Source organism: Papio anubis, chromosome 15, assembly GCF_008728515.1.
Source record: "Papio anubis isolate 15944 chromosome 15, Panubis1.0, whole genome shotgun sequence".
Taxonomy (NCBI): Eukaryota; Metazoa; Chordata; class Mammalia; order Primates; family Cercopithecidae; genus Papio; species Papio anubis.
In genome coordinates, this window is record NC_044990.1 from 41,603,836 (window position 1) to 41,621,205 (window position 17,370).

The window sequence follows — 17,370 nt, forward strand, 5'->3', positions numbered from 1 at the left end:
AATGCAAATCAAAACCACAATGAGATACAATCTCACGCCAGTTAGAAAGGTGATCGTTAAAAAGTCAGGAAACAACAGGTGCTGGAGAGGATGTGGAGAAATAGGAACACTTTTACACTGTTGGTGGGAGTGTAAATTAATTCAACCATTGTGGAAGACAGTGTGTCAATTCCTCAAGGATCTAAAACCAGAAATAGGATTTGATCCAGCAATCCCATTACTGGATGTATACCCAAAGGATTATAAATCATTTTACTACAAGGACACATGCACACGTATGTTTATTGCAGCACTGTTCACAATAGCAAAGACTTGGAACCAACCTAAATGCCCATCGATGATAGACTGAACAAAGAAAATGTGGCACATATACATCATGGAATAGTATGCAGTCATAAAAAAGGATGAGTTCATTTCCTTTGCAGGGAAATGAATGAAACTGTAAACCATCATTCTCAGCAAACTAACACAGGAACAGAAAACCAAACACCTTTCTCTTTTATCTCATTTAGTAGTCTAATAATCAACCTTTTGCATTCTTTTTCTGGTATGTCAAAGATTTCACAATTATGTGGATACAGAGCTTGAGAGGTAATGTTATCTTTTGGAGGTGTTACATACATACTGTCATATTGCCGGAATTATTTTTCTGGCTCCTTCTCATTTGGGTAGACTATTTCTTCAAATTATTTTTTAATTTATTTTTGATTTGACTGTGTTCTTTTTTTAATTTTTTTTTTTCCCTTAAGGATGTGAATTCAATGTTCATAGTTTATTGTGGCGTAATTTAGCTCTTGATGTTTTCAGGGGTAAAGACTCTGTATCAGCTCCTTGGTTATAGAGGGCCTGTGTATGTGGATTCCTCAGATGGTGGTTGTAGTAGAAATGTGCTCAGTGTATGAGCAAGTTTACTGTCTCCTATGAAGCTAGAATGGCAGAGGTCTGTTGAACCCTATCTCATTCCCTTGTGGTTTTCACTTTATTTATTTTTTCCCAGTATTCTATTTATTGGGTTGAATAGTTCTGGCTTCAGTCCAGTAGGGAAGGTGTCCCTGGGTAGAAACAAGTTGTCGCTAAAGCAGGTGGGTAAATGCAATATGCAATGGTAGACAGAGGTCACAGTCTTGAGAGGGTGGCTGAGGTATTACCCAGTGTAACATGCTGAGGTCTTATCAGAGGGAAGAGTGGGAACTACCTCAGCTCTCCTGCCAGGCTAGCAGGAAAGTGATCCATGTTCTAGTTTTATTAATCCATTCTCACACTGCTATAAAGAACTACTTGAGACTGGGTAATTCACGAAAAAAAAGAGGTTTAATTGACTCACAGTTCCACAGGCTTACCAGGAAGCATGACTGTGAGGCCTCAGGAAACTTAAAATCATGGCAGAAGGTGGAAGAGATGCAAGGACCTTTTTCACAATGGCAGCAGGAGAGAGGGGGAGAGAGAGCGAGAGAGCGAGAGAGAGAGAGAGAGAGAAAGTGCAAAGGGGTAAGTGTCACACACTTTCAAACAACCAGATCTCATGAGAACTCACTCACTACCAGGAGACCACCAAGGGGGAAGTCCTCCTGTATGATTCAATCACTTCTCACCAGGCCCCTCCCCAACATGTGAAGATTACAATTTGAGATGAGATTTGGATGGGGACACAGAGCCAAACCATATCACGGTCATCCTCTTGGCCCAGTATTCTGGCTATTCAGGTCAGACAGGCACCTCTTTTCATCTGTAGGGATGTCGAGAGGACTTTCAAGTAGAGAGGAATTGTTACCTTACCCCTCATGCAAGCCTGAACCTGAAGAGCACTCCTTTAGTGGTGATGCAGTCACCCTGAAGTGTTCCAGAAAGACTATTTATAGGTACACCCATGCTGAGGTTCCATGAGAGAAGTCCCAGTCGTGTCTGTATGATGAATGAGTGGGAAAAGAAGTCCTCTTCTCCCAGACCTCTCACAAATATCAGGACTGCCTGACTATTTGTATAGAGCTGCCGGTATTCCCTGCTGAGCCCAGCACTGCATCTATGCCTCTACTAAAAGAAACTTCCCACCAGCAGAAAAATTTTGGTACTCAAAACCTGCCGTCTGGATTGTTTTGTGCCATGGAATGTTCCTTTGATGTGGTACATTCTTCTTTCCCCTAGGAGTAGAAAACCCTGAGAGCTATACTACTGTGTATGCTGCTGCTTCTCTGGGTCTAGCCATACAGAGGGACTGCCACACTTCAAGTGGATGCTTGGGAATGTCTGCAAGGGATCCAGTGATGTTACCTGTCCTCAAGTCTCACAGCAGTGGGTACCAACACCAGCTCTGATGGGGGTGACAGGTTAGTGACATAGACCCTGTGAGATTCCTTGGTTATAAATAGCCTTAGTGTGGTGGATTTCTCCATTGCTGGTTGTAGTAGGAATTAACTGGTCATGTGGAAAGACTCAGGACTTCCTGGTTAGCCAGGTTATGATGGCAGCTGAGGTTATGCACAAATTTTCTCCATAATGAAATGCCATAATGAACTGTGCCAGTTGACCTCCAGCCAGAAGATGACAGTTGCAAAAGAGTGACAGTTATGATAGTAACAGTGGGATTTGTGTTTGTGTTGTGTTACCTAGGGAGTTATTCTGGATTCTCAATGAATGACCAGGGACATGGAGATCCCAAAAATTTCTGTCCTTTGTGGTAAACTACCAGGGCAGGCTCAGGTGCAAAGCCAGGTGGGGGCTGGATCAGATAGTTCCGTATTCTGTCTTTCCATTCATGGGGCAAGCAATAGCCCCTGTGGGGATTGGGTGAGGATTCTCAGGATGCTAGGATAATGTTCTAGGGGGAAGCAAGGCTGCCTTTGTTGCACAGTTTACATGGGGAGTTCAGCGTAACAGACGATGGTAAGCCCCACCCAGCGCTCATGTAGTTGGCAAGGCAGGTCTTACTCCTGCAGTATTCTACTAGCTACAGCTAACTAAATTCCAGGCTTTCTACACTTGGAACTCAAAACTGTCCCAAGCCATATGCCTGCCTTTAAGATCAGGCCCCTGCTTGACCAACTGTTAAGCAAGGGTGCCCAGCTCCATCACTCGTAGCTGCAGCACACTTCCCACTCACCCCCTGGTTCTGGCCAAGGGAGTTCATGCCCACTCAAGATTATATTGTGAATTTTATCTGGGAGCTTCTCTGAAGCTGTGACCACTGCCTTATTTAGCTGGCAGACTTTCCTGAGGTCCCCTGTGAGGTAGAGTCAGAAATGGTCTCCCTCCCATTTACACTGGAGACTAGGAATGCATGCAAGTCTCTTCCAGTAGCTGTACCTACTTTTATATTCCCCATTGCTGCCTAAATCAGTTCCAGTGCTTGGTAGAGGTAAGGCCTTCCCTCATGGCCTGGGTTGCCAGGTTCCCTGCTGGAAGTATATATCCTGGAGGCAGTTTATCAACCAGGCTTACAGTACAGCATGCAGCCTGCGCTTTTTTCCAAAGAGTCTGAGGTTTCTTTTAGTTTTTCTAAGTTCCTGAATCTCTTATTGGAAAAAAGTTCATAGTTTGAGTCTCTACACATTATTTTGTCTTTCCAGGTGGGAGAGGCATGCTAACAATGCATTTTTTTTCTTTACATCCTTGTTCTATAAGTTTTTTTCCTTCCTTCCTTCCTTCCTTCCTTCCTTCCTTCCTTCCTTCCTTCCTTCCTTCCTTCCTTCCTTCCTTCCTTCCTTCCTTCTTTCCTCCCTCCTTCCCTCCCTGCCTCCCTCCCTGCCTCTCTCCCTCTCTCCCTCCTTCTCTCCCTCCCTCTCTCTCTGTCTTTCTCTCTTTCTTTTTTCCTTCTTTCTTGTTTTTTGATAGAGTTTAGCTCATTACCCAGGCTGGAGTGCAATGGTGGACCTCGGCTCACTACAACCTCAGCCTCCTGAATTCAAGAGATTCTCCTGCCTCAATCTCCCAAGTAGCTGGGACTACAGGTGCACGCCACCACATCTGACCAATTTTTTTTTTTTTTTTTTTTTTTGTATTTTTAGTAGAGCCGAGGTTTTGCCACGTTGGCCAGGCTGCTCGCAAACTCCTGACCTCAGGTGATCTACCTGCCTCACTTTTTAATTGTTATTTTCTTTACTTTTAAAACATTTTGTGGCCGGGCGCGGTGGCTCAAGCCTGTAATCCCAGCACTTTGGGAGGCCGAGACGGGCGGATCACGAGGTCAGGAGATCGAGACCATCCTGGCTAACACGGTGAAACCCCGTCTCTATTAAGAAATACAAAAAACTAGCCGGGCGAGGTGGCGGGCGCCTGTAGTCCCAGCTACTCGGGAGGCTGAGGCGGGAGAATGGCGTGAACCCGGGGGGCGGAGCTTGCAGTGAGCTGAGATCCGGCCACTGCAGTCCAGCCTGGGCGACAGAGCGAGACTCCGTCTCAAAAAAAAAAAAAAAACAAAAAAAAAAAACATTTTGTTAAAAATGAAGACACAAACACACGTTAGCCTAGGCCTACAGAGAATCAGGATCATCAATATTATTGTCTTCAACCTCCACATCTTGCCCACTGAAAGGTCATGTGGGACAACATGTGTGGAGCTGTCATCTCCTATGACAGCAATGCTTTCTTCTGGAATGTCTCCCGAAGGACCAGCCTGAGGCTCTTTTACACTTAACTTTTTTCTTTTGTAAGTAGAAGGATTACCTAAAATAACTATAAAAAATATAGTAGAGTAAGTACATAAACCAGTAACATGGTAGTTTATAATCATTATTAAGTATTACATACTATATACATAATTGTATGTGCTATGAAGGTAGGTTCATTTACACCAGCATCACCACAAACATGTAAGTAATGTGTTGTGCTATGAAGTTATGATGGCTACAACATCGCTAGAGGGCAGAAATTTTACAGCTCCATTGCAATCTTATGAAACCACCATCCTATATGCAGTGGATTATTGACTGAAACTTCCTTACGTGGTACACGACTGTAAAGTACATTAACTGCCTTAAATAAAAATCTAAAAGTTTATAATCTTTTATTTCTTGTCTTACTGTTCTTTTTAAAATTATTCATTTTAAATAACTAGAAATACTTATAAGCTATACTTATATAGCCCCCAAATCAAGATTCTAAAAATATGTGGCACCTATTCTAACAAAGTATTCTCAGGAATTTTGAAAAGTTCTAAAACAACCCCTCAAAAATGTCCACTACAATTATTTGTATATGGCTAGTAATAGATCATGTACAAATTCTCAGAATGGTAAATTTTAGGGGAATATCTATAATATTAGATGAAAAGATAAAGAATTGTTTGATTAACTATTTATATAGTGTTATTTTCTCTCCTTTTGGCAACATAGTGATGATTATTACAGATTTATTTCTGTTCAAGGTCAAAATACTATTCTAATACTGACTCAATTTATTTCACATGTAAGACATAAATTCTCACTTTCATTTTAAAAGTTTTATGTTATGTCTGAGACATTATGTTCAGAACTATTTTTGCAATGTCAACTAATATTTGAGTAAGTTTTTGCTTTGAAAATTTCCTAGACAAGTAACTAGATTTTGTTTAATGCATTCAATATTTGAACTTTTTGTTAGTTAACACAAATTTATTATAGTAAATCAGATATTTGGTAAATAACTATCTAAAAATATACTTTCCAAAAAATATAGTTAATACAAGCAGTCGAGCTGAAAATATAACTAATGAAATATTATATAGGGATTTTTTTATTCCTATGATTAGCAGTTCTTGAGCTTTTTTATGATTTCAGAAAGAGCACTAATCTTAGAATTTATTTCTATACATAGACATAGTCTAAAGAACACATATGTATGAAATAATCAGTACACACACAGCACACAAGCCATGCTCTCCATATCTTGTACTTTCACCATAAATGTGTAAATGGAGAGTCATGCATAGATATTTTTAAATTTTTTTAATTTTGACATGTACATTTGAGTTTGAAACTAGGGACTTACGTATAAAAATTCAAGCTATATCTTTACTGATTAAAACTTTTCTGGTAGAATCATTATGAGTTAGTGAAAGAACAAACAAAAATCAAAAGAGAAAAATTATTTTGATTGATTGCAGAAGAGTGAAATTGTTATAAAATCCCCAAATTTACGTTTGAGTATCCAACACACAATAAACCAAACACTGATACAACAGCGCTTAGGAGGAGAGAAAGGCTTTATTTGATTTGGCCAAAATGAGAGGGTGGGAGAGGCAAATTCTCAAATCCGACTTGCCTTTGAACATAACTAGGAGCTTTAATGAGTAAAGTCCGTATACGGGAGGTGAGATCTGATGGTCAAAGCTGTTTCCATCCCTCCTCTGATCAGACTTCTGGATACCATCAAGGAGGTCTGCATAACCTGAGATTATTGTTCTTTAAAAGAAAAAAATTTCATGAATTTGTAGGCCACCCCTGGGGGTTAGAATATGAAGTTAATCAATTACTAGTGACTACCTTCTATCAAAACGACTGTGTGCAAGCAAGCATGCACGCATGCAGGAAGAGAAGGACAAAGAGAAAGAAAATAAGTGGAACAAACACCTTAGATTTTTACAAGTTACAAAGTGATATAAGTGGCATTCACGGACAAAATAGAAGTTTTAGTAGTTTTAGCATGTGTCACCTGCTCATGAGGCCTCTAAACCCTGCTTATACATACTCAATTGTAGTACACCCCTACACTTCCTGTTCATTAGCATATATGCAATCGCTTTATTTACAGACTGAAAATTCAGGAAGGTGAGCATCATAAAAAAATTAAGCAAAAGATAGAGAATATGTTTGTGTGAGTATATGTAAGCATACTTCTCAAGTCTTAAATTCTAGGTATCTATGATACAATAAACACGAACTTGATGGCACATTAACAGTGACACTTAGTTTCCAGGGTAAGCTGCTTCTTTAGATGCTTTGGCTAACAATGACAATTATACACTTTAGGCTGCCTTAAAATTCTTTCATTTTACCAACTTTACAAATGTTATATTATATTCCCACATGTAAAATAGTGAATGTTTTTATGCTGAAAGAATAAAAAAAAAAAATAAGAATAAAAAAATAAAAAATAAAAAATAAAATTAAAAAAAATAAAATAAAAATAAAAATAAAAAAATAAAAAATAAAAAAATAAAAAAAGAATTAAAAAAAAAGAATGTTTTATGCTGAAAGAATAGTGAATGTTTTTATGCTGAAAGAAAGAAAATAGGAAAATGGCTATTTTATTTCCTATTCAACATATTCTAAATGAGAATCAGTATGTTAAAAGTTACTAGCACCCAAGCCTAGTAATGCCCATTTATTACTATTTTACAAACAAGAAACTGAGACAATGAAGTTAGGTCTCCAGCCCGTAGAAATCACTCCTAGCTGAGAGCTCAACTGGAATGAGAATCTCCTTTTTAATTTTTTTTTTCTAAAGTCTGTATGGTTCCTGTCATCCAAGGTTCTCTCTAAAACATAAAATTGTCCAGAATTAATTACTGTTGCATATGTCATCAATTCTAAATATTTTGAAAGTCATTTTTATTGACCTTGTCAAGATGTTATGCTACACTGCTTAAAATATAGTTGACAGTTAATACTCTATAAAGATCCCCTTTGAGTATTGTGGTCATTGATAGATTCACATGTTATTAGAAACTTTACACTTTTCAGTAAAATTTAGACACAATTTTAGATTTTTTTTTTATCTCCAACACAAAATAAATATTTCTTGTAGTTTTAGGAAAATTGATATAAATGTCAAACCATTCATATAAACAGTCTATTTAATTTACTTTAATGTCAATAATGATCTACCAGTATAGATTAAACCACATGTAAATCTGTTTATATAACACTTTCAAATAGTTGCATTTTAGACAAGTATATTTACATTTCAATACAGTGGGATAGTGTAAATTTCATCTAGCAAAGGTAGTACTTAGATTACATTCTCTATTACATTTTGCCTATCAATGCATGTGAAAATTAAAATATTGATCTATATTGGTGTATAATCATTAATAATCAAGAATAATAAATAATCATTATTTAAAAGCAATGAATACTCTTTAATTTTTTAGATATAGAAAATTTAGAATAACCTCATTTATTAAAAATGTGAAATATATGCACATTAATGTAATATTTAGCTTCCTTAGAATATTCCCATATGAGAGAAGGCTATAAGTAAATGAATACATAAATATAAATAACATATTTACTTTTTTTTTTCTCTGCAGGATTCCATTTAACAAAGTATAATGGAAGGTAAGTTTCTTGAAACATTTTTTAAAATGTAATATAGGTACGCATTCTGATTTCTTACTATCTATCCTTATATACCAAGTTTGACATTACCTCTGCCAAAACAGAGAATGGCATATCCCATCAAGCACCTAATGTTTTCTGAGTAAATTCTTGTTTTAAATGATATTACTGAATCACGTTAATCGAATGATTCCACTGAACGTGTTTTCACAGCCTGAGTTTCTGCTGTTATATTCAATTGTTTTAATTACTTTGATCTTCAGTAGATTTAAATGTTCCTTTTTTCCATTTGCTAAACATACTCGAGTTTCATATTATAATAACCTGAGAGTAAATCAAAGAGGAAAATTTAAAAAGAGACTAATTAATTGTGATGCCTTTATATTCCACTGATTTTTTTTTTTTTATTAGAAAACGTTTAAATTGTTCATCTTCACATTTTATCACGTCATTAGGAAAAGCAACCTGTATTATCCAAGTTCAAGACTAACATCCTACAGGAGCCATAAACTTTGATCTTGCTAGATTGATCACTGCCCTTTATCTTCTTTCTCATAAATACAGAGATAAAATAGAGACTCAGCTGGATGCACCCTTTAGCAATTATTTCCCCTATGATCTTAACACTAGGATAACAGGCCACATGTGAAAAGAGTTATGCACTCTGATAAAGATTCTCAGTACAAATTCAGTTTTACTGTATTTCATTCTGACATTTCTTACACAGGTGTTTTTTTGGTGACTTGCTTATTTAAAAGGTGCCACTTCTTATACATGGCTAACTATTAAACTTTTTGAAGCTTTGGCTTTATTCTGCTTTTGCCATGACATAACTAAAAAAAAAAAAAAAATGGTGTCTACTTGAAGTGATAATTGCATCATTTACATACTGTGAAAATTCGGGAAGGAGACAGTTCTACTGTGCATTCCAATGAAAAGATTAGACATGAGAATTATATTTATTAGGATATTTATAAATAAATGCTCTGACTTTATGTCTTTTTTTTTTTTTTTTTTTTTTTTTTTTTTTTGTGACGGAGTCTCACTGTGTCTCCCAGGCTGGAGTGCAGTGGCGCGATCTCAGCTCACTGCAAGCTCCGCCCCCCGGGTTCACGCCATTCTCCCGCCTCAGCCTCCCAAGTAGCTGGGACTACAGGCGCCCGCTACCGCACCCGGCTAGTTTTTTGTATTTTTAGTAGAGACGGGGTTTCACCATGTTAGCCAGGATAGTCTCGATCTCCTGACCTTGTGATCCACCCGCCTCGGCCTCCCAAAGTGCTGGGATTACAGGCTTGAGCCACCGCGCCCGGCCGACTTTATGTCTTATATGTCTTGCCAATATTTATTATAGAATCTGAGAATATGAATACTTACTCCTTATTCAATAGGAAGAGAATCCAGTGCCAGGATGAGAAAGCACTCCGCAGTTTAGTTTTGTTTCCCTGGTCAATTTTAACGTAGCTTTAAAATCCACACTAAGCTTAATATTTCGTACTCCTGTATTTCACTCTTAAGGTTTTATCTCTAAATAATCATTTTAATTTTACACATATATTATATTATTGTCTGAGACCATGTCTATGTCTTTCCAAAACTTTGCTAACAAAGAAACTTAAACTCAAAGAAGTTTTACATTTACTTTACCTGAACTTAACGCATAAAGTATCATTAAAGTATTTCTTCCCACTCATGACATTTTGTCATATTCATTTATACTGATTATTTTTAGTATTCTATAACTAATCTGGAATATGTAAAAAGGTCATCTTTCCTAATATGGATATATAAAGCATCAGGCAAAAATGGCATCTCAAAACACAGTTCTGAAAATAAAATAAATTACCATAAAACAGACACTGGTTTTCAGGGTCACAATACCTCATAATCAAACTTTTTACTTGAAAGGGGCACTTCCTTGTGAGTTCCTGATTTATATCATCCAGAAAACCTCCCCACAAAGGAGAATGTTTTTGATATTTTTCTTCCTCCCAGTTAGTTATCCAGGCTCATCAACATTTTCTCTTGAGCATAGCAAGAGAGATTTCTACTATAATATAATGATGTCCATCATCAAAAATTTCTACAGAAATATAATTCAAATTGTTAGATTATAGTTTTTAGAAGTGTAGTTCTAGGAGTATAAGATATTCCATTAAACAACAGATTATTGACTTTATAGTCAATTAAGCAAAAATGTCATAACATGAAAACCAAATACAAAAGTGAGAGAAAAATACTTCTTCCCCAAATGTATTCTTATGGTGAACAAAGGCCTGTTTCAATCACTATTTCTAGGAATACAAAGAGGCGCAGAGATTTTATTTTTTCTAAGTCTTCCTCAGCTCTTCTCCCTCTGGCTTGCAGTTCTCAGAATTTACCAAGAATGCAACATCTGGAGATAAAGGGGAGCTGTCCGAAATAACCCAGACTATGTCCTTATTCCTCTCAGAACAGGATGTTTTGCAAACCTGAACTCAGTGTGACAAGTTGTTTCCAAGGTGTAAAACCCACAGTGGAGTGCTCTCAGGTCCCTCAGCAGCAGTGTATTGTGAGGCATGCACAGAAGAGACTCTTTTCAACCTAGGCAGTTTTCCTGACCTTGGAGCTCAGCTTGCAGTGGATCCTAGGGCTTGTTTATCCCTGATGACTATTTGCGAATGATATGTACACTTTGCCTGACTTGTTGTGCCAGTATTCTGTCTCAGCAGACTCATGCAATTGATAGAAAACCTCTAGGGTGAATCATTGAAAGGAAGCAAGAATGGAAATTATAAGACCTCATAAGGCCTCACAGTGAAAAAACATCATTTTGCAACTTTGTGTTGGTCTGTGTGAGTCACAAGGCCAGTTCAGTTATTAGGAGTGGGAAAATGGCTACTCAGCAGCAATCAACTTACTGGGTTGTAGACATAGGAAAGATGATTTAGTCAAGATCATTATTGTGAAAATCTACCTTATCTGCAAAGAGTATTATTAAATTGATATAAGCAATGGTAAAATTTAATTTAACTACAATTTTGTTGTAACCTCAAGGGGTAATACTATTTTTTATCACCATTTATTTTCTATCACCATTTACATTTTATCACCATTTATTTTCAATTTCTATCACTTGAACTTAACTAGCACTAAAACCATGTAGTGCTTCTTTTTAAAAAATTTACCTATCTGGGTGATAGACACTGTTTTAACAATAAATAATCATTAAAATGGAAGTATATAATTAATAATTTATCATGGAGAACTAAAAATTGACAAGGATAATCTACAGAATTTTGTGAAATAAAAAAAGATCTACTTTTATCACTACGTGGTACATTCCATCAGAAAGTACTTATGTGAAAGTTTGCTAAGATTATAATACAGGATATTGGAATGAGAAGAAAGAGCTTTCATGAAAGAACAGTTTGAAGTGAATTGGAGAAAATTTTCAGAACTGTGCAGTTTGTTATAATTTGTACTGTATATTTAGTCAGATTAATTTATTTAAACATATTTAGTTGACATAAAAATTGTATATATTATGTACACATGTATATATTGCATACCAATTGTATGCATAGTGTATGTATAGTATATATTAACGCATCTATCACCACACACACTTACAATTTGTGCGTGTGCATGTGCATGTGTGTGTGTTTGTGTGTTTGTGTAGGATACTTAAAATTTTCCTTATCAAATTTCAAATAAACAATACAATATTGTCAACTATACTCACCATGATCTTTGTTAGTCTCATAACTTACTTATCTTACAACTGAAAGTTGACCAACATTTTCCCAATCCACTTTTCCACCAGCCCCTGACAACCACCTTTTTACTCTCTGCCTTTATGAGTTCTATTTTTTTTCAGTTTCTACATAAAAGCGAGATCACGCAGTATTCATCTTTCTCTGAATTGTTTTACTTAATAATTGTTGTTGCAAATGGCGGGATCTTCTTCTTTGAGTGAGATTTTTGAGATATCTAAATGTAAGGGGAAATGAAAGCGTTACAATTTCTGTTATTTCTGAAGGTAATATTTTTTCTGTGTTTTTAAACATAAGAAATTTACATATTATAAATTACATCCAGGAAGTTTAGTAGAGGGTGGGTTTAAAAAAATTGTTATCTACATTATTATGCTATTTAATAATTATTACATATATGCATTTAATAGAACTATAAGAAAAGAGAGATTATCATCAAATTTCATAACTCTCTTCATGGTTACATAACATTTTTCTGCCTACCAATCTTGCTCTTTCTCTAGTTCAGAATGTTGATTATTTCATGCTGTTAAGAATATTTGATCCAATCCCATGATCAGCAAGACCTAGGAGAAAATGAAAAGGATTGTACCAATGCAGAGGCTGGTGGTCTCCCACTGCCTTTTACTGTTTATACATTGCATTTCTTGGGTTTCAAAATAAAAGACTTTACTCTGTCCATAGTGTTTATTATTATTATAGATTTTAATAATAGAAATGTAAAGATTATATATATAATGCATCCCCACATTTGATAACACTAATATAGAGTTGATAATGATTAAAAATGCTCCTTTTAAAATATCAGATAAGATGTACTGATGAGTTATCACTCACTTCTAATGATTTATGTGTGTTGCACTTATGAACTTCCTGAGAAACTAAAGTTCTCTCTGATAAATTCTTATGACTGACCTGCAGATGGAATATAATCAGTCAAAAACTTGAGCATTATTTCCTAAAGAAAATCAATATTTATTAGGACACGAGTTATATAGTGTTACAAAATAATTTTAAATTGCTCCTTGGAAAAAAAAAGTATATTGTTAGAAATTGAAAATGATACTGAAATTTTAAATTACAAATAGAGTGAAATTGATAAATTGAATAATTGCTTAAATTATAGTGAGTATAATATCATGAGCTCACTTCAATTTTTCTATGGTCCGTAAAATTTCTCTTGGAGTCCTATCCGCATGAGGGATTGAGGAAACTCCCCCAAAAAGTGGAAGACATAGTGAGGAATGTTTTCTATGTGCAGTGCCTTAAGCTTAAGAGAAAGAAAATGAAAGATATTTAACAGACCATGGTGCATGTCATTTAGGATAAAAATCTCCCACCCATTTTCCACACAAATACACACATTCTTCACCTCTAACTCCCTAGGGAATAAGTAGAGTGAATTGTTAAAAAGAACAGTAAAAAAAAAAAACAAAACTATTTTCAAACCAAATAGCTGTGAGAAGACTCCAATAACAACTCAATCTTGCCTTTGTACCAGAATAATAGAATGTGTCACAAAAGTGGAAATAGGAGTTCTCTCTCCATGGGTAGGATGAATTCAGGGCAGGACAGTGAGGTTGTCAGGTTATTTCTGTGATAATAACAGAAGGTAGATGCTATGCTACAAGTGTTGCTTTCTGTAAAAACAGGGTTACTGAGCAGCATCTAACAAAGAGCCTGATACCTATTAGTATTTAATTAGATATGTATGTAATCAATGAAACTGAACTGATACTGCTGCATATCCAAGTTTAAGAAAGAGATAATGATTTATTCAATTGCACTAACAATGTCTTGAGTGGTGCAGCAGTGCAGGTGGTGGGAATTGTAGAATTTGTATTTAATACTTATGAATAAAGTTAGTAGCTCCGGAAAGTAACTCTGGTAACTTTAAAAGGAACATGATTCAAAAGCATTGTAATAATATTTAGTTTCCTTTATGATCATCTTTTTCAGGTATCAAGAATGGTGCTTCCTTAATGAATAGTACAGACCTTGCCAATGGATGAAATTGACAGAAATAAGAGGGAATTATGAAATCTACTTTGGAGGTTAAGATAGACCTTTCTTAAACACACAATAAATGCATTATAGGGGCTCAGATGTTTCTGGGAAGATTGTGAAGATAGACTGATTGGTGTTCATGTAATTGTGACGGTAGAGACTGAGAGCAGCAAAATATTATGTATGCTGTTGACATCTTACACGAAGAATTTGGAGTATGGACATTACATGATTGTCTCTCAGCCACCCTATGGAAAACTGAATTGTATGGCTGTACTTCCCTGGAATTTCAACCCGTAAATTAAACTCAATTATTTGTAGCAGAGGTTCTTAAAGCAGCATTATTTAGAATTATCTTTGAATCTTTAAAGATATACTGATGTCCAGAACACATCTTCCATGATTTTGAGTTGAGGCCAAAGCATGTATTTTTAAAATTCTCTCCAGATAATTCAAATATGCAGCCAGGTTTGGGAACCGCTTACTTGGAAGAAAGTTTTTATGCTACAGTGACAAGAGTAGCACATCTTGGTCTTCTGAATTAATCTCACTGACTAGTACTAATGAGTCATAATTAATAAGAACTTTTAAAATAGAACTTTGTTTTGGATTCATTAATCAAGTAAAGTTATAGATTAGAGATTTCTATCACTAGTTGCCTTAGTTTACAGGTAGACTATTTCTTATAGAGAAATTATATGGGCTCATTGGTATACTTCTTATTGAGAAAACTAAACGTTAAAAAATGTACATATTAATAGTCAAATGCAGGAGAGGCTACATGATGGCTGACTAGAGGCTTCTGGTACTTACCTTCTCCATAAAGAAGAAACAAAACAGCAAGCAGATAATTCAAATATCTCATATAGGACAGGACACTGGAATTCAACTGAGAAGTGATACAAAAAACCTTAAGCAAGGAAGGAAACAGAAGTGAGGCAGCCTGACTGGCCAGGATTGCCTAGAAGCCTGGAGAGGTTCTCAATATGGGATACAGTAAGTGAGAGAACCCCAGAGGTCTATGTTACCACAGAAAACTCCTGCAATTCCTGCCATAGGAGAGCCCCTTGACTCTTCTGAGCCCTAAGACTTAACATAGGAAGGTGCATGGGAACCATGCAATGACACTGCTTCAGAGAGGGAGCTCACACTGGGTCCCACATAATTCCCATAGTCATAAGCAGCTACAGCAAGGCACCATTTTGAGAAATAAGCCCCCACCATACTTCATTTTGCCCTGGGGACTAAAGAATTCTGCATCTCCACATCCTGTGGGCCCCACTGACATCAGTTACCTGCAGCCACCATTGTGGTTGGCTGCTGCTGCCAGGGCTGAATCATGAGCCACTTGCAGTGACCCCTGCAGCAACAGAGCCATTGTGCATAAACGAGGGACCTGGGAACAGATTACCTCACCTGTAGTCAACAACTGGGGTCTTAGTACATGTTCCCTAGTCACCTACTTATGGTTGCTGGCATTGGAAGGAACGTTGCTCACTTTCCTCAATAGCAGGGACATAGCACAGCCACTGCCACCCCAACCTGAGCATTCCACTGAGGGAAAGGGGATAACACTGCACCTGTCTACCACAGCCAGTACCTGCACCCACCAACATGGGACCTGAGGACAGGTGCACCTGGCCCAGTTCTGCCCATGCTTTGCCCCCATCAGTGCCAAAGCATGCCATCTAAGACTTGGGGATAGCCCATCCAAGGCAACATGGTTTGTACCTGTGCATTCCTCACAAGAACCTGAGGTTGGTACCACTCTACCTGCCCTTATAAAAGTAGCTGGAACCCACCTGCACATGCCACGTGCGGACCTGGGGAGTGGCCCACAGAGCCACCACCAGAATCAGCATGGACCACTTTTGACAGTCAGAGGGTTGTCCGACCATGTTATTGCCATTGCCTATGCCATGCATTTTGCCCAGGGTCACAAGCACCCACCCATCTACCCCTCGCATTACTGCCACTTCCAGCATCTAAGCAAGTGGCCCAAGAATCAGCTCACCTGACCAGGTAAAACCAGTGGCAGTGTATACCACTCAAGGGCCCAATGACAAGCAGCCAGCCACTGAAGCCACTGTGGCCTGACAAGGGGCCCACCTGGCATAACAATTCCCAGTAAAATATTATAATAACCTGCATTGAAACTGCACCTTAAGCCATTGAAGAAATCACAGCACCAATAATACTGTTTATAGTTTAAGAAAACACATGGAGATGACACTACTATACGGATCCAGAATCAAAGCCAATGTACCCACCTAATGTAGTTTGGATATTTGTTCTTATTAAATCTCATGTTGAAATTTAATACTCAATGTTAGAAATGGTGTCTAATGGGAGGTGTTTGGCTCATGGGGGCAGATGACTCATGAAAGGCTTGATGTCCTCTCTGAGATAATGAGTGAGCTTTCACTCTATTCACACAAGAGCTGGATGTTCAAAAGAGTCTCACACTTTCTCTTGCTCTCTCTTGCTCCCTTTTTTTGCCATATGACACCCTCCTCCCTCCCCCATTTGCTTTCTGTCATGATTGGAAGTTTCCTGAGGTACTCACCAGAAGCAGATGCTAGTGCCATGCTCCTTGTACAGCTATAGAACCATGAGACAAATAAATATCTTTCCTTTATAAATTACCCAGTCTCAGGTATTACTTTATAGTAACACAAATGGATTGACACCAACTACCATAATAGATACATCTTCAGAATAAAGCCCGCACCTATGAAAGCAACTTGAAAACATTGGAAGAAGCAACCCTTACACTGCAAGCACAGAAATCAATGTAAGAACACAAACAACATAAAAAATATTGAGGAAATATCATACTTTTCAAGGAACACAGTATTTCTCTAGCAATAGATTCCAATGAAAAATAAATTTATGAAATTCCAGAAAAAATGATATTAACAAATAGTGAGATACAAAAGAACACAGAGAAATAATACAACTAAATCAGAAAAGCAATTCAGTGCATAAATGAGAAATTTATCAAAGAGATAGAAATCATTAAAAAGACCCAAACAGCAAACTTAGAACTGAAATAGAGAAAAACAAAGACTACAACACAATAATAGGAACTTCAACATCTCACTCTTAGCATTAGACAGGTTATCTAGACAGAAAATTAACAAACAAACATTGGATTTAAGCTGCATTTAAATAAAAGAACCTAACAGACATTTACAGAACATTTCATCTAACAGCTGTAGAATACACATTATTCCCAAAAGCACATGGAACACTCTCTAGGATAGACCATACGATAGGATACAAAATAAACTTCAACATGTTTTTTAAAATTGAAATCATATCAAGTATCTTTTCAGATTTAATGGATTGAAACTAAA

General features: G+C 36.8%; 1 long non-coding RNA gene across 1 annotated transcript; it reads left to right on the forward strand.

Moving 5' to 3' along the window:
* The first annotated feature begins 403 nt into the window (after positions 1 to 403).
* On the forward strand, positions 404 to 16,766 carry LOC103879292. Its single transcript, XR_002518408.2, has 3 exons — positions 404 to 2,324; positions 8,225 to 8,252; positions 13,964 to 16,766. It is a non-coding gene; the product is annotated as an uncharacterized LOC103879292 (long non-coding RNA).
* Positions 16,767 to 17,370: the final 604 nt, after the last annotated feature.